General features: G+C 46.8%; 1 protein-coding gene and 1 long non-coding RNA gene across 2 annotated transcripts in view; one reads left to right on the top strand and one right to left on the bottom strand.

Moving 5' to 3' along the window:
• Nucleotides 1-25,499, top strand: part of PPM1L (protein phosphatase, Mg2+/Mn2+ dependent 1L) — a 162,281-nt gene that overhangs the window by 58,884 nt on the left and 77,898 nt on the right. The gene's annotated exons all lie outside the window — the stretch shown is intronic.
• LOC142465417 (uncharacterized) lies at nt 12,330-22,641 on the bottom strand. Its single transcript, XR_012787879.1, has 3 exons — nt 22,508-22,641; nt 18,400-18,587; nt 12,330-12,764 (listed from the first exon to the last, which is right to left on the bottom strand). It is a non-coding gene; the product is annotated as an uncharacterized LOC142465417 (long non-coding RNA).

The following is a 25,499-nucleotide window of genomic DNA, read 5'->3' as shown; positions in this document are numbered from 1 at the left end:
AGCACACCTACAGAACATCTGATAGGGTCGTGGAGACAAGGAGGGTCATGCACAGGGACATGGAGGGTCATGCACAGGGACAAGGAGGGTCAGGCACAGGGTGACTGGATGCTGGTCCCCGAGAGAGGGTGAACCCATACCAAAAGGGTCCCATTGGAAGTAGGAAAGCCCCTCCGATATGCAAAGGATTGCCAGAGAATAATAGAAATGGTAACAAGCAAAGTGTCTCTTTGGGATGCTATACGGGTACCCAAAGAAGTATGTACCGTACAGTATGATATCAAGTGTAAATAAAGGCTTCATGTTTGAAAGAGAAAAGTTCCTGGCCCCCATTTTTTAACATTGCTGCTCACACGCTCAGCCTGCACGAAGTCCATAACCATGGGAAGGCATGGAAAAAGACTGGGCACCACAACACACACTATATGATGTAGCACGCCTTTGCAGCCGGGTAACGAGGGGTTACATTTACATAATGGCAAATGTAGCAAAGTACACAGGGACTTTTCCAAAGATGTAAGTGCTTTTTTCACCTTGGAAAGGAAATAGAAATGTGCTTTAACAATGGGTGTATGTTGGTATGTGCTTTCTAACGGCTTCATGGTTTACAAATAAATGATCTACTGCTGCTGTTTTAAATTTGAGGCTTGCCATTAAAACGCAAATTCTGTGGAGCATTCGTTTCACTGTTATGACATAAATCTTTGCCAAGGGACACTTTGCATATTCTCATGCCCTTCTCTAACCCCGAGTAGAATACTTTTTTAACATCTTAATGGATTTCCTGACTTTGCATCCTTCCTTTTTGTAGTTCATTTGTTTTATTGATGGCATCACATAGAAAATAATTCCAGAAAACTATCTTTATAAATACAACAAAAAACAGACAAAGATGCCCAAAGCTACTTCCAATGTGACAAAAATACACAGTGCAATACCTATATTTTCTCTTGAAAAAAAGGTCATTTAGTTTAACCCTTTGGCCAAAGCATCTTAAGCCTTCTGCCCCTTTCAAGGCATGACCGTAGCAGGTCCTAACATTCCCTGGGTTAAAATTCTTATTAACCTGTATAATTACAGGAAGAATGATCACATTGGATCTGTCGTAACCTGGCAAAATGAAACTGACCTGCCAACTTGGAAAGTGGGGAGGGGCAAGCTTAAACCTGTGTGTTTATCTTTATAAATAGTATGCGGAATGGTTATAATTCAGACTCCTACTGTTTATCCCTTACAGTGCCCTTAAAACTATTAGGTGCATCATAGGCACATGCTAATTTTCTAGCGGTGATTGGTGTTGAAGAGATGAGGCTTCACCCTTCTTTTTAGGAGAACAGTCTGCCAGAGACTATATTTAGCCAAGTAGCTTCAGGGAGAGAGTGGGAACAGCAGCCTAAGCTGTCCCTCTGCAAAAGCTCTCGCAGGCAGAAGTTTCAGTGATTGTATAGTTTCACACACTTAGAAAGTGGGCTTATCCACTGATAAGCAGGAACCAGTAGAAGCAAACTTTGCTGTTTGATAAGAAGAAACTACTGTAGTTATAACAGGTTCTGAGAATTGCAGACTCTGAAAGTAAGTGAAAGGGGTATAAAGGTATTTCTTTATCACATACACGAATTCAGAGAAACATGCTTTACCCGTCATCAGGCCATCTTAACAACATTAAGGCCCCCGGGCAAAGCAGTGCACGGGGCCCTGCCTACACTGTCGCTCCCAGCTTCCCACGCGCTCACTAGCAGCAGGCACCGGAAGTGCTGCACTGCTAGGCTGCGAGCGGTTGTGACGCGAGCCAGGGTGCCGGGTGGGGGGAGAGCGAGCGGAGCCGGGGTGCCGTGCGGGGGGAGAGTATTGGTGGGCACGCATAGGCCGGGTGCGTGGGGCCCACTTATGCTCTGGGGCCCCCGGGCAACTGCCCAGCGTGCCCATACATTAAGACGGCCTTGCCTGTCATACATTGCAGTAACCGATCAAGAGTCTGAGGCTTCATTCTCCAATGGGCTGACCACTCCAACACAGCAGCCATCCTGGTCAAAATATAAGTGGAGCCCACTCCACTTTTGATCCCGGCATCGGCACCAGATGCAGTCACGTGATCACCGAGTCATAATCACATTACCCAGACGTGCCGGAGGTCCGGTTGCACCAGACACCCCCATCCCTCTAGTCTAAAGTCAAAATTAATATCTTCACTATTGGGGGAACCCCAATAGAGGTAACAGGTTAGGGTAAGGTATTTTAATACAAGTATTTTAAGAAACTCATTCATTCTTATCAATCTTAAAAAACACTGAGAAAAAAGCTCAGTACAAAGCACTTTGTGCAACAACTTTGATAGCACCTTATTATATCTGTATTTATTGCATTTGGTTTAAACTTGGTTTACTGAGAGAAATGTATATTTATTACGTTGCAAAAGTCGGTGAACCACAACATCTGCTGATCACTACGATAGTGGCCAAACACATGAATAGCCCCAGAGTTGGTAAATATTTGATGATAACTCAACTCCTGAGGTACAAAATGCAGATGGATATTCAGGGATGCATGGAAAATTAACCACACCTGTAGTTTACTTTAAACAATGCCGATATGAGAACTAGTGCCTTGGTGCCCAGTAGTTGGGTAACCGTTTCATATAACAGTTAAGTGACAGAAGGGGTTGCTGTCTCTTTGGCACTCATGGGTTGACCTAAAAGACCACAAGATGATAATACATAATGGTACAGTAGCTCATATGCTGATTGCTTCCACGTCCGCTAAAGAAAATGTACAGTGTACATGTGATGTAACTTTTGATTCACTGTGCTTCATGTCAATATGTATTTAAAACCAGAGACAGAACATAAAACACAGACAGAGCTCAGTGCACATCCAGTTACACGCATACCCGGTACAGTGCCTAAATATATATGTATAAATATCTATTAAATAAAATGGTCTTTTAGTTTAACATTTTGGCCAAATTGTTGTAAGCCCCTGAGCCACTGCATGGCAGACCACATCTCAAGGGTCCCTAATATAAATTCTTAATAACTCATATGCTTATATACAGGCATACCCCGGTTTAAGTACACTCACTTTAAGTACACTCGCGAGTAAGTACATCTCGCTCAATAGGCAAACGGCAGCTCACGCATGCGCCAGTCAGCACGTCCTGAACAGCAATATCAGCTCCTTACCTGTACCGAAGCTGTGCGCAAGCGAGGGAGACTATAGAGCCTGTTACAAATGCGTTATTTACACGCATATGACGATTGCAGTACTGTACATGCATCGATAAGTGGGAAAAAGGTAGTGTTTCACTTTAAGTACAATTTCGCTTTACATACATGCTCTGGTCCCATTGCGTACGTTAATGTGGGGTATGCCTGTATATGTTGTGGTTATTTTGGGGGTTTAATAGGAGCTTGTTAGGTGTCCAGTATGTTTCATGTCAATATGTGGCACAGAATCATTCAAGCAATGAAGAATGCTGATTGCTTGTGTATTATAGACTGATAGTTTTTGTAATAAAAGGTCAGTGGCTTACCTAAAATTGCTCGCCCTTTCAGTGGAGATTGGGCTGGGATCTGATACGTTGTGTCGAGAGAAAAACACTACAAAGCTTTGGTATGATGGACCAATCTTTCAAAAGGAGAAACTGTGTAATTAACATTTAATTAAACTTTTGGCATTTGTAAAATCAAGTACACGGGTCTTTGAGGCACTCGTGAGTTTGATTGCACTCAAAATAAATAACCCAGTTGAGGCTAACACTAATATTGCCTTCTGAAGTACTTAGTACATCAAAAGATGTGAATCAAGATCACCTTTGTCTGTGATTAAAATTTATATGGGTCTACTTAGGCCTGGGACATAGTGGTGTGAGCAAGGCTGAGCCGCGCTGAGCCGCGCTGAGCCGCGCTCACACTCGGCACTGAGCCCCTGCAGCCGCAATGAGAGCGGCTGTAGCAGGGGCTCGCGCACGCGTCCGCACGCTTGGGGAAGCGTGTGTCTCACGAAGGTTTCAAATTTGGCACTCACCGGAGCGCAGGGCCGGTCACGTGAGCGGTTCGCCCCAATGAGGGCGAACCAGCTCCGTGATGTTACTGGCCCGCCCCCCGACACGCCCACGGACGGCGCGCTGTGTAAGGCCAGGGAAAGCACCGCTTTCCCTGAGCCTCAGCGCGCCTCTGCACTGATTAAACCACTATGTCCTAGGCCTTATAGAGTGTGAAAACTGCAAACTAGAGTAAAATTGATCCAAAAAGCCGGCCACATAGTTATTAAAGAAAATAAATGTTAATGAAAATATCCAGAGTTTTCCCTTTAAACAAATATAGAACAGTATTTTTTTTGCTCCAATGTTGCTCCAGTTCTCAGCCAGGCAAAATGTTGCAGGGACTCAAATTATTGCTCTAATGTGACATAATATATTTTAACTAAATTTAATTAAGAACCTCGTCACATTTGTGCAACCACTGTTGATATTGCGATTAATTTTACAAATCTGTTACAAAAGGACGCTCTGACCCTGGAAGATACCTTATAACCAATTCAAGTCAATGGGCTGTGAGGTGTGATCCGGAGTCAGAAGGCGTCTTATGGCAGAAGGCTGATTAGTAAATATGGGCCGGTGTGTGTAAGGAAGGTATGTATTGTATGTCTTTATTAATATAGCGCCATTAATGTACATAGCACTTCACAGCAGTAATACACGTGACAATCATATAAATATCAAATAATACAAATAACAGATCATGGGAAGAAGTGCTTCAGACATAAAAGTAACATTTAGGAAGAGGAGTCCCTGCACCGAAGAGCTTACAATCTAATTGGTAGGTAGGAAAAAGGTACAGAGACAGTAGGATAGAATTCTCGTAAGTGTGTCTGCAAGGGGCCAAGCTTTATGTGTATAGTATAAGCCACGGTGCTACTCATATGCTTCTTTAAGCAAGTGTGCTATAAGATGGGTCTTAAGGTGGGCAGGTTGTTCAGAGCTACATCTTGGTGTGAACTTGTATTCTTGTATTGTTTTGAAATGGATTATTAAACCTCGCCAGTTGCCAAGGTAAACTGTAGAATAGAAACAATTGTATTCACGCCGACTGCATGGGGAATTTAGTATTTGAACTATGAATGCTATTGAAATACATTCTTGTCCCTATTACATTTTCCAGCAGAGAAACAGTTGGCAGGAAAATGCATAATGATATATGTACCGCACTTAAATTAAAATCGGCATTTTACATGATGACAAGAATTAGCATACGGAACAAATGGTCAAATCCTTTAGTTAGAAACGCATCAAGTTGAAAAAATAAATCAAGCCAAACTGGTAATTATTGAAATATCTCTTGAATCTAAGTCTCTGATTCCTCTGTTACATGTCAGCATGTAGCACTGTGCCTTCTGGCAAATGCATATCAAGAAGGACAGACTCATTGTTTTTTCTTTGTCGGGAAAAAAAAAATACTACGTTATGTTTCTCTGGCTCTAGTCTAATGGCTCAAGTAAGGGAAATAACAATACCGTCTTTGAAATTGACCTGCTATTTGCTCTGTTATTTCATTCATGAAAGTTTTATTTTTCTAAATGCTTTTTCCATCCTTCAGAATTCACCCCCTCCCTTAGCTGTGGTCAGTTGATGTTGGTTTCCATCATTGCAAAACCCATTACTAAACCTTTTAAAGATACAGTGCTTTGCGGGAATGGGGGGGGGGCAGGAATCAATTGCAGTGATTTTGCAGTTTAAGGAGTTAAATCTGGTGGATGATACCCACATCAGTTAATCAGCAAGTAAAGATTGTGTATGTTTTCTTGCATTCAAAACGCAAAATGAATACAAAGTTTGCAAGGAAGAACATTGAACAGTCACTTGCATACTGTACAAGTGGACATTGATGCGATATATCATACATGTCCAGAGGTGCATCATGCATTTTTTTTCAGGATACATTATTTGATATTTAGTATAAATTGTCAACAAAGATTAGCTTCAGACACGTCATATATATATATATATATATATATATATATATATATATATATGTTATAAATGGTTATTGAGGCAAAAAGTGACACTGTGTGCTCATTTGCATGTCATTTCCCAGAATCCCTTGCTGCAGTGGAAGTGCTGTATGCTGGGTGATAATGGGGAAAGGCGGGGTTGCAGACCTGCCTAAGACATGCAGATGAGCATACAGTTATATTTGCATATATATAAAAAGGAAAAATATGACAGCGCCCTTAATAGCACACACCCAAATTGCTGCAACCCCAGTCTCACACAGCAAAACGATACACCCAGCACAGATGTCTATTAACAATTAGATTTAAAATTAATGGTGGTTAGGAACAAGTGGATATATATATAATAAATACAGTTTAAAAGAAAATATAAAAAAAAAATATATATATCTTATACTATATTAGTGAAAGCACTGTATGTTTGCCTGCCTGTCTGGATGTCCGGTGTCCCTAGGGGAAATCTCATTAGTCCCTTGGCCCGCCCGCCCCCGCACACCTCTCATTGGCCTGAGGCGGAGTGACGGGCCAAAGGACACACAGGGACACACACACACACACACACAGACACACACACACGGGGACACACACACACAGACACAGACACACACACACACACACACAGTGACACACACACACACAGTGACACACACACACACACACAGACACACACACACACAGACACACACACACACACACACACACACAGACACACACACACACAGTGACACACGCACACACACACACACGGACACGGACACACAGGGACACACACACACAGTGACACACACACACAGTGACACACACACACACACACACACACTGTTACATACATTAGCGGGGCTCACAGTTAGCAGCACCCGCGCGCACCTCCTCCTCTCCCCGTGTCTCCCGCGCTTTCACCCCGACCCCCCCCTCCCCCGGCGCCGCTACAGTCAGCGGGACACACACACTATTATTACCCCTTCAGCGCCCCCCCCCACCCAGTGTCAGCGGCCGTGCGAGACCCCCCCTCTATATCTCCCACCTCTCCCCCCCCCACACATATACATGCCCCCCCCTCCCCGGCGCTACAACTCACCCCTCCCTGGCGGGGGAACAGCCAGTGGCCAGGCAGGCTGCCTCGCGGCGCCGAGTGCCCAAGATGGCGGCGCCCGGGACACAGCGGGGGAGCGGCCACAACACGCTGCCTCCCGCCTCAGATCCACGTGGGACCTGCCGGATGGGTGAGTGAGCGGCCTTCACCTCCCCTCCACCCCCCTTCACCTCCCCTCCACCCCCCCCCTCCCCTCCAGTGTCAGTGTCTCCCCGATACCTGTGAGTGGGAGGCCTTCACCTCCCCTCACCCACCCCCTCACCCCCCATCACCTCCCCTCACCCCCTTTCACCTCCCCTCACTCCACTTCTCCCTTCCACCCCCCTTCACCTCCCCATTTACCTCCCCCCCTCCACCTCCCCTTCACCACCCCCCCTTCACCTCCCCTCCACCCCCCCCTTCACCTCCCCTCCACCCCCCCCCCTTCACCTCCCTTCCACCCCCCCCTTCACCTCCCTTCCACCCCCCCCTTCACCTCCCTTCCACTCCCCCCCCCTTCACCTCCCCTCCACCCCCCACCTTCACCTCCCCTCCACCCCCCCCTCCACCCCCCCTTCCCACCACCTCCCCCCCCTTCCCACCGCCTCCCCCCCCCCCTTCCCACTGCCTCCCCCCCCCCCCTTCCCACTGCCTCCCCCCCCCCTTCCCACCGCCTCCCCCCCCTTCCCACCGCCTCCCCCCCCTTCCCTCGCCTCCCCCCCTTCCCACCGTCCCCCCCTTCCCACCGCCTCCCCCTTCCCCCCCTTCCCACCTCCTCTCCCCCCCTTCCCACCGCCTCCCAGCCCCCCTTCCCACCGCCTCCCCCCCCCTTCCCACCGCCTCCCACCCCCCCTTCCCACCGCCTCCCACCCCCCCTTCCCACCGCCTCCCTCCCCCCTTCCCACCGCCTCCCCCCCCTTCCCACCGCCTCCCACCCCCCTTCCCACCGCCTCCCACCCCCCGCCATCCCACCGCCTCCCACCCCCCGCCTGACCCACCTCCTCCCACCCCCCGCCTTCCCACCTCCTCCCACCCCCCGCCTTCCCACCGCCTCCCACCCCCCGCCTTCCCTTCCCACCTCCTCCCCCTTCCCACCACCTCACCCCTCCCCCCCTTCCCACCACCTCCCCCCCCTTTCCACCACCTCCCCCCCTTCCCAACACCTCCCCCCCTTCCCACCACCTTCCCCCCTTCCCACCACCTCCACCCTCCCCCCCTTCCCACCCACCTCCCCCCTCCCCCCCTTCCCACCACCTCCCCCCCCCTTCCCACCACCTTCCCCCCTTCCCACCACCTCCACCCTCCCCCCCCTTCCCACCACCTTCCCCCTCCTCCCCCTTCCCACCACCTTCCCCCTCCTCCCCCTTCCCACCACATCCCCCTTCTCTCCCTTTCCACCACCTTCCCCCTCCTCCTCCTTCCCACCACCTCCCCCCTTCCCACCACCTCCCCCTTCTCCCCCTTTCCACCACCTCCCCCCTTCTCCCCCTTTCCACCACCTCCCCCTCCTCCCCCTTCCCACCACTTCTCCCCTTCCCCCCCCGCTCCCCTTCCACCCCCCCCCGCTCCTCTTCCCCCCTCCGCTCCCCTTCCCCCCCTCCGCTCCCCTTCCCCCCCCTCCGCTCCCCTTCACCCCCCCTCCGCTCCCCTTCACCCCCCCTCCGCTCCCCTTTCCACCCCCCCTCCGCTCCTCTTCCCCCCCTCCACCTCTTTTTCCCCTTTCCCCTCCCACCCCCTCCCACACTTCCACCCCCTCCTCTAACCTTCCCCCCCCTCCTCTAACCCTTCCCCCCTCCTCTAACCCTTCACCCCCTCCTCTAACCCTTCCCCCCCCCTCCTCTAACCCGTCCCCCCCCTCCTCTAACCCTTCCCCCCCCTCCTCTAACCCTTCCCCCCCCTCCTCTAACCCTCCCCCCCCCCTCCTCTAACCCTTCCCCCCCCCTCCTCTAACCCTTCCCCCCTCCTCTAACCCTTCCCCCCTCCTCTAACCCTTCCCCCCTCCTCCACCCCTTGCCCCCCTCCTCCACCCTTTGCCCCCCTCCTCCACCCCTTGCCCCCCTCCTCTACCCCCTCCTCCCCTTCCCGCCGCCCTTCGCCTTCATGCCCGCCTTACCCGCCTCCCCACCCCCGCCTCTGCCTTTCACCCCGCCCTTACACCGGCCGCCTCTGCCTTTCACCCACCGCCTCACAGCCGCTGCACGCACTCAACAGACACCCGCCACACTCGACACATACCTGCCGCCACACACCTGCTGCCTCCCGCCCCTACGCACCGACATCACTGACCCCACCGCCTCACACCCTAGCAGGACCCCCACTCACAGACAGCACTCACAACCCACGCGCCAGCCGCCGCCTCACACCCTTGCAGGACCCCCACTCACAGACAGCACTCACAACCCACGCACCACCGCCGCCTCACACCCTAGCAGGACCCCCACTCGCACACATGCACTCACAACCCACGCGCCACCCGCCGCCTCACACCTAGCAGGGCACACGACTCAGATTTTTACATCACTTATGCCACCAAAATATACATTGTACTGTGGTGTGGTTACAATAAACCATTTTTATACAACATCGTATTACATTTTCTTCCATCTTTCTTTTCAATATTATTATCCAACCTTACAACAAACAGTCACCTATTGTTCCACGATTTATAAATAATAGTACCTATTACGCATTTACCTCCCGGGCAACGCCGGGTCTCTCAGCTAGTCTTATACTATATTAGTGAAATGAAAGCACTGTATGTTTGCCTGCCTGCCTGGATGTCCGGTGTCCCTAGCGGCAATCTCATTGGTCCCTTGGCCCGCCCGCCCCGCACACCTCTCATTGGCCTCACACACTCACACCACCCCCTTGGCCCGCCCCCCACACCTCTCATTGGCCTGAGGCGGAGTGACGGGCCAAAGGTCCAAAAAAATAAATAAAACACACACACACACACACACACACCTCTCCCCCTCCCCCCTCCAAATCACCTCTCTCCCCTCTCCAAATCACCTCTCCCCCCTCCCCAGCGGCATCACCTCTCCCCCTCCCTGCTCCAAATCACCTCTCCCCCCTCCCCAAATCACCTCTCCCCCCTCCCCAGCGGCATCACCTCTCCCCCTCCCCGCTCCAAATCACCTCTCCCCCCTCCCTGCTCCAAATCACCTCTCCCCCTCCCCGCTCCAAATTACCTCTCCCCCTCCCCGCTCCAAATCACCTCTCCCCCCTCACCGCTCCAAATCACCTCTCCCCCTCCCCGCTCCAAATCACCTCTCCCCCCTCACCGCTCCAAATCACCTCTCCCCCTCCCCGCTCCAAATCACCTCTCCCCGCTCCAAATCACCTCTCCCCGCTCCAAATCACCTCTCCCCGCTCCAAATCACCTCTTCCCCCTCCCCAGCGGCATCACCTCTCCCCCTCCCCAGCGGCATCACCTCTCCCCCTCCCCAGCGGCATCACCTCTCCCCCTCCCCGCTCCAAATCACCTCTCCCCCTCCCCAGCGGCATCACCTCTCCCCCCTCACCACTCCAAATCACCTCTCCCCCCCTCACCGCTCCAAATCACCTCTCCCCGCTCCAAATCACCTCTCCCCCCTCCCCGCTCCAAATCACCTCGCTTCCCGCAGCTGCCACGCGGCGCGTAAGATGGCGGACCCCTTCCTCCCTCGCGGCGCCGAGTCAGACGATGGCGGCGCCCGGAAGTACAGGTAGGTGTCGCTCCCCCACCTCCGGCGCCAAACGGAACTGAGAAAGGGCGCATCAACTGAGGTGTGTGTGTGTGTGTGTGTGTGTGTGTCTGTCTGTCAGTCTGTCTGTGTGTGTCACTGTCCACTGCCCCCCCTCCTGTCCACTGCCCCCCCCTCCTGTCCACTGCCCCCCCCTCCTATCCACTGCCCCCCCTCCTATCCACTGCCCCCCCTCCTATCCACTGCCCCCCCCTCCTGTCCACTGCCCCCCCCCCCTCCTGTCCACTGCCCCCCTCCTGTCCACTGCCCCCCCCCCTCCTGTCCACTGCCCCCCCCTCCTGTCCACTGCCCCCCCCTCCTGTCCACTGCGTCCCCCCTCCTGTCCACTGCGTCCCCCCTCCTGTCCACTGCGTCCCCCCTCCTGTCCCCCCTCCTGTCCACTGCCCCCCCCCTCCTGTCCACTGCCCCCCCCCTCCTGTCCACTGCCCCCCCTCCTGTCCACTGCCCCCCCTCCTGTCCACTGCACCCCCTCCTGTCCACTGCCATTCCCCCCCCTCCTGTCCACTGCCCCCCCCCTCCTGTCCACTGCCCCCCCCTCCTGTCCACTGCCCCCCCCCTCCTGTCCACTGCCCCCCCCTCCTATCCACTGCCCCCCCTCCTATCCACTGCCCCCCCTCCTATCCACTGCCCCCCCCTCCTGTCCACTGCCCCCCCCCTCCTGTCCACTGCCCCCCCTCCTGTCCACTGCCCCCCCCTCCTGTCCACTGCCCCCCCCTCCTGTCCACTGCGTCCCCCCTCCTGTCCACTGCGTCCCCCCTCCTGTCCACTGCGTCCCCCCTCCTGTCCCCCCTCCTGTCCACTGCCCCCCCCCCTCCTGTCCACTGCCCCCCCTCCTGTCCACTGCCCCCCCTTCCTGTCCACTGCAGGAAATGCAGGGGGAGGAATCCATGCCTTTGAGTCGCCCCCCCCCCCTGCCTTTGATGCCCCCCCTGCCTTTGACAACCCCCCTGCCTTTGACACGCCCCCCCCTACCTTTGACACGCCCCCCCCTGCCTTTGACGCCCCCCCCTGCCTTTGACGCCCCCCCCTGCCTTTGACGCCCCCCCCCCTGCCTTTGACGCCCCCCCCCCTGCCTTTGACGCCCCCCCCTGCCTTTGACGCCCCCCCCTGCCTTTGACGCCCCCCCCCCCTGCCTTTGACGCCCCCCCCTGCCTTTGACGCCCCCCCTGCCTTTGACGCCCCCCCCTGCCTTTGACGCCCCCCGCCTCAGACTCACTGACGCGCGAGCAAACACACAGTGACTGACGCACACACGCTACATGAAGCTGTAAAGGAGGGAGGGAGGGGGAGGGACTGGATTGATGTGAATGGGGGACAAACAGAGAGAGGGGGGAGGAGAGAGAGAGGAACGTGAACATTACATCCCGGGCAACGCCGGGTCTCTCAGCTAGTATATAATTAAAAATGAAAAAAGAGTGTGTATGACTGTTGAAAAAATAAACAATAAAAAAGAAAAAATATATTTCTCTTTAAAAAAGTAACAAAAAGAAACAATACTTAAATGTCCATATGAGTCCTTTTAAAATGAAAATGTGGTCTGGGCAGCTTAATTCTTGGGCTCACCAACCTCCCAACGATACCTATTAGAAAAAAATAAAAAGCGCCCGATCCATGTGTAAAATCAGATATAAAAGGTTTTAATTTGCCATGAACAGACGATTGCCAACTCACACTTTATCAGTAAAATATAAGCATATTATAGGACCAGGCCATGCACCAGACCGACATCCAAATCTCACAGCCGTCCTCCGTCTGCATACGGTTGCTGCCACTGTAAGTATGCTGTTGTCAATGCTGCCGTTCGAACCTCTCTCCGTCAACCCGGATGGGATTACTGGTCTTTACGGCTGCACTCGAACTTTCACCAATCACGAAGCAGGAGACTCCTGCACTGACGTCTTTGCTCTGACGTCTGGGCTGCTCGACCACCGTAGTTCCTGTACCACGTGACCCACGAAGAACATTGAACAGTCACTTGCATACTGTACAAGTGGACATTGATGCGATATATCATACATGTCCAGAGGTGCATCATGCATTTTATTTCAGGATACATTATTTGATATTTAGTATTAATTGTCAACAAAGATTAGCTTCAGACACGTTATATATATATATATATATATATATATATATATATATATATATATATATATATATACATACACACACACACGTAGGACAATATCTACATATTGTTAGTGGTAAAAGGATACAGGTGGTTTATTCATTAGACAGTGACAGTGCTGATCTGCGGACTACTGCTCAGAAACGTCAGTTCACTTCAATGGGCGTTTCTGTACTGGATTGCCCCCATCGGCACTATTGCAGTTTAATGAATAACCCCCATAGTCAAAAAAGTGAGGTTTTGAAAAAAAACCCACTGTTGCCGAGTATACTGTAGCAAGATACAGATGGCTGTTTGGATTGATTTAAGACAGATGAGTTCAGTTTAGAATGTCTCACTTTGCAACGGCACATTTCTCTACTTAATGTGTACCATTTCTCTAGTGCAAAGGAGAAACCCATCACTCCATCATTCAGGGACCAATCGTTTCATCATTTTGATTTTTTTTTATCATCTAGTTGGTTTGCTACTAAGCCACCTATTCAGAATCATCAGCTATGAAGAGCATGCTAATTTGATGAAGAGGCTGTTGATGTGTAGTTAATTGAGTAAATACATCACTGTTTAATAAAAAAATTGTTTGCTAAGTTCAAAATTAGGTTCTGAATGTGAAAGACATTTCCTTAAAATAGAACAGAAACTGTAGTTTAGAGTTACAATGACAAAAACAGATGCTCTGGCCTGCTGGCTTAATACAGAAATATTTCAACATTTTAAATTCTGTTTTTGTTATCATCTGGAGGACGTGGGTTCACTGTATAAAGTAAATCAGCGGTCTGGTTACTGGCAATAGCTAAAGAATTGTGTATGGAAATATACAATTGGTTACAGGCTGTTGATATAACCCATTTCCAGCTGTTTTAATTAATTTCAATAGTTGTAGTTTCGGTTAAAACATCTCAGGGATGAAATAGCATCAGCTATTATTCATTTAAAAATAACTCCTTGCGTCTACTCCACCTGAACCAAAATCACTTTAATGAATGTATTTATTTTATCTAAGTTCTTTCAAGTAAAGTCTTCTTTTTACCAATTGCGTTAGTCTCTAATAACCTGCTGCTATATGTGTTATGGTTAATTTCCGATTGTGCTGTAAAATATGTTGTCCTTCAATGAATTACAAAAAATAACCATGACAATGGGGAACATTCAGAAATATATGGTTTTAAAGGAGCAATCCAAGCAATATTCTACATGTGTTTTTTAAATAAATCAGTTCTGTAGCATTAGATAATACTTACTAGCTTTTTTCTAATTTTAAAATTCAACTCAATGCCATTTTTAATATACTGAGAATCCTTTGAGTTCTATAGCAGGCTTTATCCCACCTCCCCAGCAGTACAAGATATTTTCAACACTTTCCTGTTTGTGATAATTTGTTGCCAATATTCCCAGCAGTTTGAGCTGCAAACTGTAACAATAAAAGTTACCTTAATAATACAAGAACACATTGTAGCTGGTGAGTTACACTGACTGAAGGATTGATTGAAACCGAAAAGCAGCCATTAAGTGAACCCTGGGAAGCAGGATCTTTGCTGATCGGAATATGAATCGATTGGTCTCTTAGGTCAGGAGTGCGGGATTTTTTGGGGGTGGGCGCAGCGGTTGCAGAGGCCCCGCGCTCTTCCCTGAGGCTGGGATTCAGGCGACTTCTGGTCACATCACCATGACAACGTGGCGTCAAACGACGTCGCGGGCTCATGTGACGTGACTCGTCATCATGGTAACGCGTGTCAAATGACGCAGCGTCACGTGACCCGCGGCATCATTTGACGCGGGGCCACAGGAGGGGGGGGGCGTGAGTACTGGGGCTGGCACACAGGGTGGTACAGCTCAAACACTTTCCGCACCCCTGGCTTAGGTTATTAGTTTTCAATAAAGGTAATAAAAGCTGCATATATTAAAAGACTATATTTTATAAATGATTTGAAGCTACTTGGATTGCCTCTTTAAGGGTTTACATAATTTGTGCCCCACCTCACTTTAAAGCAGCAATACTACATTTCCCCTGTCTTTTTTTTCTTCTTAATTGTGTATGTAAAGCACGCGGCAATGTATAATTCTACATTCTTAGCTAAGCGGTCAATCGTTTGGTGCTTCTGTTATAAATCCTGATTGTGTGCCTATCAAAATGGCCAGCTGTTAGTTCCAATCAATCCTTCAGTCAGTGTAACTCAGCAGCTACAATGTATTGTTATATCACTACGGTAACATGGACTATTGTTACAGCTTACAGTCCACTTCTGGGAACATTGGCAACAAATTATCACAAATAGGAAAGTGTTGCAAAGATCTTGCACTGCTGGGGGAAGTGTGCTAAAGCCTGCTATAGAAATCAAAGGATGCTCAGTATATTAAAACTCATTACAAATGGCATTGAGTTGAATAAATAAAAAAATAAAAAATGTAAAACAGTCACTACCTAATACTACAGAACTAATTTATTTAAAAAAAAAATAAAACAAATAAGATTTGACGTGTTGTCACTTTAGCTGCTCATTCCCAGCTCATGTTGCAGACTCTGCTTGATCACTTTGTGAACAGCTGGTGGGCATGTGGTAAATTCACACCTCATTAACACAGATTTAAATCTTTCTATGAAGTGTTGTTCGCTTTCAAGTTCCTTTGTCTGATATGCAGAGATAACGTATTACTTTACAAAGCCACAAAGCGTACACTTTCCATGCGAACGCTGTCTCCTGCTACATCGCATAGAACAGGGGGGGCGCAAACTTTATTTCTTTGCGCCCTCCCTGCTCGCGCTCACCCTCTTACCTTCTCTCCGGAGACGTCACGCCGTGGCGACGCGTTTCCATTTGACCCCCGCGCCGTCAAATGGCAACGCATCGCCGGAAACCGCCGGAGAGCGAGTAAGAGAGACATACAGAGGCCTCACGCGCTCCCCCGGCATTTTATTTAAATGTTGTAGGGGAGAGCGCGGGGCCTCTGTAAGCACCGCGCCCCCCCCCCCTCAAAAATGTTGCGCCCCTAGTTTGCGCACCCCTGATGTAAATGACCGTCTCTAAAGGTTTTTTCTTGTCATTGGCAGTGGGCATTGCCACATACAGTACCTGCAAAATGTGCCCCATAAACAAGGTCTAGATAGCAAATCTAAAACACATATTGCAACCTCTCCCTGCCCCCGCCCAGGAACATATTGCAGAGCAATACATTGTAAGCCCGAAACGAATTGTGATAGAAAATCAGCGCTCCTGCTACAGATGTCTATTGTTGTTTGGAAGCCCTCTTGGAAGCAAATGGGTTAAACAATTTTCCATACAAAGTACTCGAGTTCTCCAGACTTCTCTCTATTTGTACAAGCCATTGTGTGAAAAGTGCTCATTATCTCAACTCAATAAGTGCACAAATACAACACCAGGATCAGGCAATCCTCAACCCCCCCCCCCCCCCACCTCCCAACAGGTCAGGTTTTCATGATATCCCTGCACAGGTGGCTCAATCAGAGGCTCATTTGGATCAGGGATATCCTAAAAACCTGATCTGTTGGGGGGGGGGGGGGGGGGGGGCGTTGGGAAGGGGCTTGAGGACTGAAGTTGAGCACCCCTGCACTAACCACTGTGTTTACCTGTGACTAGAGAAATAGGTCCAAAACATGTATTCAGTATCCCTCCTGTTTTTTAGTCCACCTCTTGGCCAGTACTGTAGGTCACCTGCAAGCTGTAAATATTGGGTGGTTTACTTGAAAACTCAACCTTTTCTAATCATGCAAAACTGCTCTACCACACAGCTTAACACTGACAGCAAAAACAGTTCTGACCAGTAGCAAATGTTTTTGGCCATTGTATGCTTTGCTTCAAAGTCACCCACCTCTGTGCTTGCATGTGGGACGACTCGGGCATTGTGTTTCAGGCACCACAACAAGTGCACTTATTTCAAGTTAAAGCCTCACAAAGGCAGTGAGGTCTGAAAGGGCCTGATATCCATTCGTGCTCAGTAAGGCTTTGTCCCCGCTGGCGCTGAGCTTGCTCATGCGTGGAGAGCTCTCCAAGCATGAGCGCGGGTTGTCCTTTAAAATTTAAACGATGCAGGGGAAGCTGAGCGCGCTAGAGAGTATAACAATTTTGTTTAGCTAAGCGCAGAGCGCCGGTGAGCGTGCGCGCGCGCATATCGCGTGAGCGGGGACTTGCATATATATTTATATGCAGGTCACCTCGCCAAGCGCTGCTCGCTCAGCGAGCTCAGCGCTAGCGGGGACGCAGCCAAACAGTACCAACACAAGGAAGTCTGGTGTCCTTAAAGCAGCAATCCAAGCTGACGTTTTTTTTTTTTTAATTTCCCTTTAATATGTGTATCAATACAATCCACACAATGATAAGTAATTTGCTAAGTAATTTGCTAAGTTGCCGATCGATCCATTCACCTGTGATCGATCAGCGAAGATTTGGGGGCTAACTAAATGGCTGTCAGTGCAGCAGAAGAGGATCAAAGATGCAAAGTTCTGTGGGGAAGATCATGTGACTAGGCAGTCACTAGATATCATTGGTGCACTGCTAGAGAGAAGGCAGGACTCAAAAAGGGGTGTGCCAGAGCCTGTTTCAGAAGAGGAAGGGGGTGTGACTTTGTGAATGTTTGCTATAGAAACAAAAAATGCTTGTTGCATTATAATACATAAAAAAAATTAATTCAGAGTTGTTGTTGTTATTTTTTTGTTTTTTTTAAATGCTACAAGTTTTTTGTCATAGTACAGAACTGAATTATTAAAACACACACACACAGGTAGGATATTGCTTGGCCTGCAGCTTTAATGTTCTCCTGGAGATGCTGCAGATGCTTTTTACTTACCACTGCCATGAGTAATATACATCACTTGACAGCATCTCTTGTGTGACAAATCCATTCCCTTTTAATTACAGAGGGAGGGAGAGAATCTCCTTTTTGTAGCATCAAGTAACTTTCTCAGCTATGACAAGCATTCCCTTTGGTGCTCTAATGTCGGCCCTGACAGACGGCCCCCGGAGCACGACGCACACACAGCGTCTTGAAGGTGGGCAAAGCTCGTCAACATTGAAAGCAGCCGTAGCAGATAAAAGGAAAACATTATACAATCTTCAAGCCCGTGGGCCTGACGATTTCAAGTTGGCCTCACTATGTATATCTGTTTGCTACTCGCTGCACGTAACCAATGCTCTGTTGTTCTTTGTGTTAGTTTACCTTTCTGTGTTTCCCCTTTTCTCTTGTTTTCTTTTGCTTCCTTTATTATGTATTGAACAGATTGACTGACCCATTGTTTAGGAGCAGTGGAGCAGTAGACACGAGTGGACCTTTTCAAAGAGGCAACGCAAGGTGGTGGATTGTTTTGCAAATGCAATTTGTTATATATATATGTATGTATGTGTGTGTGTGTATGTTTGAAGCAGGGGGTCTTTGGAGCTGAACCCCATTAATTTCAGCTACGGGGACCCCCTTCTTCTGGAGATAATTACCTGTGAATTAGGCGGCGGTCTGGGGACTCCCCTTCAGTCGGGCGGAAATGGGATCGCGGCGTCACCAGGAACAGGGAAAGTGTTGCAGCCAGGGACCGCCGGGCTGCTGCGCGGGGAGCCACAGCACCGAATTATCCATCGGGGTAATCCCTATCGCCCGATAGGACAATCCGTCCCCACCCGCAATCCTAAAAGAGGAAAAGCAGAGTTAAAACACATTATTAGTTAGAGCAATAAAGATCGCACCTAGAAATCCATGCAATGGAAACGCTTTTAAAATGCTCCCAATAATTATCTTTGGTGTTACATACACATCGTGTCTGCACTTTATCTTCTCCATTGATTCAAGTGTTCTGCCGAGTATTTGGAAAGCTTCCAAATGGGACCAAGTGAAATGCAGAAAACAGCTGCATTCATTTTCTATAGATTTGTATCAGTAGAATACTTGGTATCTGTACCAAGCAGCATAGGCTGTGTCATGTATCTCCACTGCTTGTAGGATTGTGCCAATTTGTGAGCAGTTTATGGTCTTGTTCAGTTTACAACCCTTTGTGGAAGTAACATGTTAGTGGTGACAAATAGACCATAAAATACTTACTTGGAATCACACCTTTCATTCTGTATTTACTTAACCTTATCTCATGCGATACCAGAACCCTGCAACGAACGGGCGTTAAAAAAATAGCTAGATGGGTCTTTGAGTTTATACTTATGTTGTTTTATATTGGTAAAAGTACATTTGAAGTAGTAGGCAATGTCAAAAACTGCTATCTTCAAACGCCTTATTTGTCTTGCCGGAAATATGTTGTGTTGTTTGCACACACCAATTTCAATTGTGTTTCTAACACTATTAAAGCTGCAGTTCAAGCTGCCGTTTAAAAAAATATATATATGTTTCCATTCATTATGTGCATCTATCAATACAATCTGCACACTGACAAGTGATTAGCTAAATTGCCGATCGATCAGTTCTCCTGTAATCGATCGCTGAAGATTTGGCTCTGGGTTTTCTTACTTTATATCACTGTTAGGGCTGCAGAAGATTACGCAAGATGCAAAGTTCTGTGTGGAAGGGGATGTGACTTTGTAAATGGTTGCTATAGAAACAAAAATGCTTGTTACATTATAATACATTAAAAATGTCTTTACAATTTTTTTTATGCTACAAGTATTTTCTCATAGTACAGAACTGATTTAAAAAAAACACACGTAGGATATTGCTTGAACTGCAGCTTTAAATCATTATTGTTCACGTAAAGATTGGTCATGAACTAATTCCATCATCATTTTGACAGAAGGTTTATACTACTTTAGTGGACTCCCCAGCCATGTTTCAGTTTTAACCAGGTAATGACACATTCACATATGAAAAAAAGTGCAAATGTGTGTGCTTGGTAATTCATTGAGTATGCCTAAATTCTGGTCGTGATGAGGTGTCCCGAGGAGAGGGTTGAGAAACACTGAACTAAACTGCCTTACAAATCAAGCAGATGCATGGGCTTTAAGGTGTCTTCCGGCTAAGCACCATTTAATATAAATGGCCCAATGTAATGACGATTCTTCTGGGATAAGGTACATGTGGCCAGATGTATATAAATAGCTAATATTACATTGATGTGATAGAGTTAATACCACTATTTACACCAGTTCACAGTGGCTGTTTGATAGTGCAATGTTTTGTATTAGTATTAAACATGATCTTTTTAGACTATTAACCATTTATCTTGTTCCACTTGTGCTCCACATCCAGTATTATTTGACCTAGACGCAATCCTACATTGCCTCATAAGAAATCCTGTATGGGTCTTTAACAAGATTTACAATCTGCCACGTAACTGAGGCATCAACAGAGAAACGGAGTTGATACTAGGCTTACAATTAAAAACGAGTGGTTTTACCTCATCTGAACATCACACTTATTGGAAAACAGCCTCAGTCATACAGTATGTGGCATCAGGCACTAAACCTTGACTGGTATGATATGTTATGTAGCTAAAGGTTGTGAAGTACCAAATAGTAATTAAAGCACTATACTAATGTAGCAATTACCTTGGTTTTTAATTTGAAAGCCGTTGCACACAAAAAAAATCAAAAGGCTCAAATATTTCCTTGTTCAGTAGATGCATGTAATTACTAGTTGAATATTTGTCCGCGTAATACATTTTCAATGCGCACATGGAAACAGGGTTAAATACATTCCAGCTGTGTCTCTGAGAAACCCTTCACAAATCCATGAGAAAGGCTTTTATTTTACTAAGAAAACATACATGCTATTTCTGTTTTGTTGCACTGCTCTGCAGACAACGTAAGGCCGCGCTTATAGTGCCGGCGACGGTGACGTCACGCTGCGGTTGCTGGAAAAATCAAATTGACTTGACTTCTAGCGGTAACCACCAAGCCGACGCTCTGGCGCGTCGCTTCTACTATAAGCGCACACGGCGGTGGCAATACATTTGTTTTGCCACGACGTCACTGGCACTGGCTGCGCTTATAGTGCAGGCGACGCGACATCGCGGTAAAACAAATGAATTAAAATCCCTTCATGTGCATTATTTTTTGTGAGTTTTTTTCCATACATTTTGGACCTTGGTGAGGCGGGAGGAGAAGGAGAAAGAGGTATGGACCTTGGGTAAAGGTGTGAGCAGGGAGGGGAGTACCTGCAGCTTCAGAGGATGGAGGGGGACTGCTAGAGGCCTGTGGTGTGACCTGCCAGAAGGGCCCTTCTAGAAGGTGCCCATGGAGGTGTCTGACAGAGGGGTCCCCCCTTCCACTGGTCTCCAGCAGGCACCTCTGTGGATCTGACACTACATATTAGGGTTACTGGACAGGGGCGCATGGACCCCTTGACTAGTCAGACCTAGACGAGCAGTCCCCCCTCTTCCCCCCTTGTAAGTGACCCTAGGAAACTGCCCCTTGGGCCTACTGGATAAAGAGGCCCTTTGTAGGTGTAAAGATTTTTGGTAACTTAGAGCTGCCAAAGACAATAAAGTCTCCATCAGGGTGCTTACCAAGTAACCACAGCAGTTCACTGATGTAGAGCGGCAATAATATGATATGGCTCGAGAAAAAGACTCCCTGCCTATGTGTGGAGTGACAGCTGTGGATTTTGACCTAGACCGAGACAATCTTGGTGTCAAACTTGCAGAGCACAAACAGTCAACAACTGGAATGCCAAAAGCAAATTGTGAGACTTGTTTTAGGCGTTTACTTGGCAATGAAAATGCTGTGTAATATCAACTACTTTAAAGGGGGTGGACTTTTCATAGTCGAAAATTAAAGCTTTTCTGAGTCGAGCCTATCAGGGCAGGAGGATCATCCTTCTTTTTTTTTTATATGCATCATGTCACATTAAAACATATTTTATTTTCAGAATACAAAACAGTCCTTTCCCGAGGGTAAAAAAGGGAGATTCCAAAATAGCAGATGAAGTTGAAATGAAAACACGCTGTCAGACTACACGATAGTTAGGGGCTATTTAGATATTGCTGTAAAGGACATTCTTTTCATTCTTGCATTAATGATCACCGAACAAAGACTATACGTGCTTCGGTCTTGTACGTTCAGCAACATTACATGAACAAATATCCCTTTTCATCGCATAAACAAAAAGCAAATTGTTTTCACATTCAAGTCTAGATTGAAAAACCCCCTGTGCATTGTTAACTCAATCTTCATTTCAAAATAGATCATAACATATTATTACACAAATGTATGTGTGTTAGGTAGCACTCCACAAAATAAGAATTTAGCAATTAAAAACTTATATCGTGGTGTGTGAGAATGGGGAGGAACTTCAGACCTCCCAAAAAAGTCACAGATATATGCAAAGGTTCCCAGCACACATATTAGATTTGTAGCAATAATATTTCTCAGCCAGCTGGCTGTAACACATTAGAATGGGTTTCTTATTGTAACCCTGTCTGTGCCATGCAGCATTTAATACATCACAAAGCACTGTGTTGTTAACGCCTCAATAATGGAAGGGATCAAACATTCCTCAAAGATTCATTGTACGAAAAGTCCCTCAGCTTGTTGTACTAACGATCCTTCAAATAAGGCTTTGCTTGGCATAATGTAAAACATCCTTTTAAGGCTACACTTGTTATACCTGCCATAGGCCTCCAGCCAAAGAGTTCTGCGAGTAGATTATCCCCGACAGCTGTCGCTTGGAAGGTAACACTGTGTCCTGGTTCTGATTTGGCATTCACAGCAATGAGAATCAACTGCTGTAGATTTCAATTTTGCAACATAATTGCAGTTCAAGGATACTTTAGCTAAAACAGAACAACGTACAAACACTGCATTAACAGCTAGAACAGGAAACATTTATTCGTACGGTATATCCATTATGTTAAATGCTCAGCTAAATATGTTGTTTTCTTTCTGTATTTTCATAATTACTGTCATTGGGACAATATGAAGCATTTTCCAACAGAAAACGTGTTTAGGGCTTTTGCATTTGAAATGGCGATTGTGTGTGTTGATTTTCAGTAGCAGGAACCTGTACTTGAATTTAAAAAGAACTCTCCTTTTTTAATGCACTTTTATTACAAGTCTTTTTGCACTTGTTGAAGTGATACTTATCTGTGTAGTTAGACATGATATGGTCCTTGAAAGTACATAGTATCTCTTTTTTTAATTAGTTTTTTAAGTGGTATTAAAAAAATTACCATTGCAGTTTGGTTTTTATAATACGTTAGCAGCAGATATAGGTTTTTACTTTAGCTTACTGCTTTCTACCACTATGGTTCTACTCATAGGTGTTGTTTCAAGCCTCATGTAATATTGTGTTATAAGACTGGGGTGATTAAAAGCCTGTGTGTATGTGAGGTTTAAACAAGAATGGGTTGGAGTGTGGGGGGGTTGCCTTTGCAAACTCTTGTTAAAGGAGCAATCCATGCAATATTCCACATTTTTGTAATCAGTTCTGTAGTATTAGATAATACTTACCAAATCTGTTTTTTTTTTTAATTCAGCTCTTAATGCCATTTTAATTAGTTTTAATATGCTGAGCATCCTTTGATTTGTATAGCAGGCTTTAGGCCACTTCCCCAGCAGTGCAAGATATTTACAACACTTTCCTCTTTGTGATAATTTGCTTCCAATGTTTCCATCAGTTTGAGGTACAAACTGTAACAATAGATAATGTTACCTTCGTAATATAAGAATACATTGTAGCTGCTGAATTACACTGACTGAAGGATTAATTGAGACCGAAAGGCGGCCATTTAGTGAACCCTAGGAAGCAGTATTTTTGCTGATCGATCACCTGAGAACGAGTCGATCGGCAGCTTAGGTAATTTGTTTTCAGTAAAGGTAATCAAAGGCTGCATATATTAAAACAAAAAAATCTCTATATATAATTTTTTTTTAACGTGCCGCTTGGATTACCTCTTTAAACACACAGGGTTCCTTTTAGCAAAGTCTCCCGGCTGTAAGACTGAGGCAAAGCTAAAGCGAAAAACGGCATCATATTTAGGCCACGCCTATAGTGCCGGCGACGTGACGCGTGACGTCACCCGTCGCCACAAGTGAAAGTTGTATTTCGCTTTGCGGTGTCGCGAGCGACCAGGCTCCTGAAAAATCAAATAATTACGGCTACCAAAAATCGCGCTTACTATAAGCGCACGCGGCGGCGACAATGCATTTGTTTTTGGGTGACGTCGCGTCGCCGGCACTATAAGCGCGGTCTTACAAAGGATAGCAGCATGTCCAATGGAAAGCAATGGGCTTTTGTTCTTTTAAATAAACTGGTTTTGCCCCCCGTTTTTAACTGGGAGACTTGGCTAGAAGTTACTGGTAAGTTAGAGAAAATGAAACCCTCTCCTAGTTTCAGTTTATCACTTTTACACACAAACCATGAACTATTATTTTAAAACAGATGTCTAATTTTGTGTAAAAAAACATAATAAGAGAATGCACCAGTCTTCAAGATTTAACCCATTAAAGACATCTCTGCCATTGGTTACGTTTTGCCCTAGAAGTGATTACACCTTAAAATAAGTCTCTACCAATAAAACATTTGAATGTCAAGACATTGAATTGGGGACAAAAGATATGCCCACTTCTAGCCTTGTGGTAAGTTGTTATTGTTTCGTGGCTTGGGCTCATCCTTGGGAAAAACATATGAGCTGGTTGATTTATTAATAAAAAAAAAATTACAGGAAAAAATACATCAAGGTACCTCTCGTTTTTAAAGTATTTCCTGGGCACAAAATTAAATTGACATTATTAGTTACAAATTTTGTTTCAAGTAGAAAACAGCTGTAGTCTTGAAGGAACTTTAGGCAGGAGGCGGAGATCAGAGACTCTGGTGAATTATTCCAGCAGTGGGGTGTTCGGTACGAGAAGGAAAAGCCACCGGATTCTTTATTGAAACTTGGAACCATAAGCAGGTTTCTGGAGGTGGATCTAAGGAGATAAGTGCTGTGTACAGTGGGAGTGAGAAGCCTGCTCAGGTAATTGGGTAATTTGTCCCAATAGGTGAGACAGTAAAGATGAACTTTGCGTCTGGATTCAAAGGATAGCCAACCTAGTCCAATTAACATATCTCAAAGGTGGGTGTTGACATTACATACTGTAGTATGACATATTGAGCTGTAAAGAATGCCAAGTTTGCTGAGGTGAATTTGGGGTGCTGTACCCCACCTATAGTCCATAATTGGCATACTGTAGAATGCACTTTCTGACCAATGGGCTTCGGCAAGATTTATTTCTATATAATTGATGGTATAGGTTCCCAAGTAAATAAATATAAAGCAGATAAGACTGTGGATGCTCAGCGACTATTCTCCTCTGAGTACAGCTGAAAAAGACTGGGCAGCAGGCAGAACTTGGCCTGAAGTGTATCATAAATCGATGAGCAGAAATGATACACTTGCTATGACTGACATTACATCATGGAGATAATATCTCTGCTCCACAATACACTTGTAATTTCAGTTATTGAAAGTAAACATCATTTGAAGCTTATTGAAAAATGTGACACAATAACCCAGAGCATACATTGGGTTTTAATCTTTAAAAGAGATGAAGACTTACATTGTTCTGCAGCTGCCCCAGCTGTATTTGGGAGATAAACAGCGTTGCACTATTATCTT

The sequence above is a fragment of the Ascaphus truei genome, chromosome 14, assembly GCF_040206685.1.
Source record: "Ascaphus truei isolate aAscTru1 chromosome 14, aAscTru1.hap1, whole genome shotgun sequence".
Lineage (NCBI taxonomy): Eukaryota > Metazoa > Chordata > Amphibia > Anura > Ascaphidae > Ascaphus > Ascaphus truei.
This window is presented reverse-complemented; position numbering and strand designations above follow the sequence as displayed.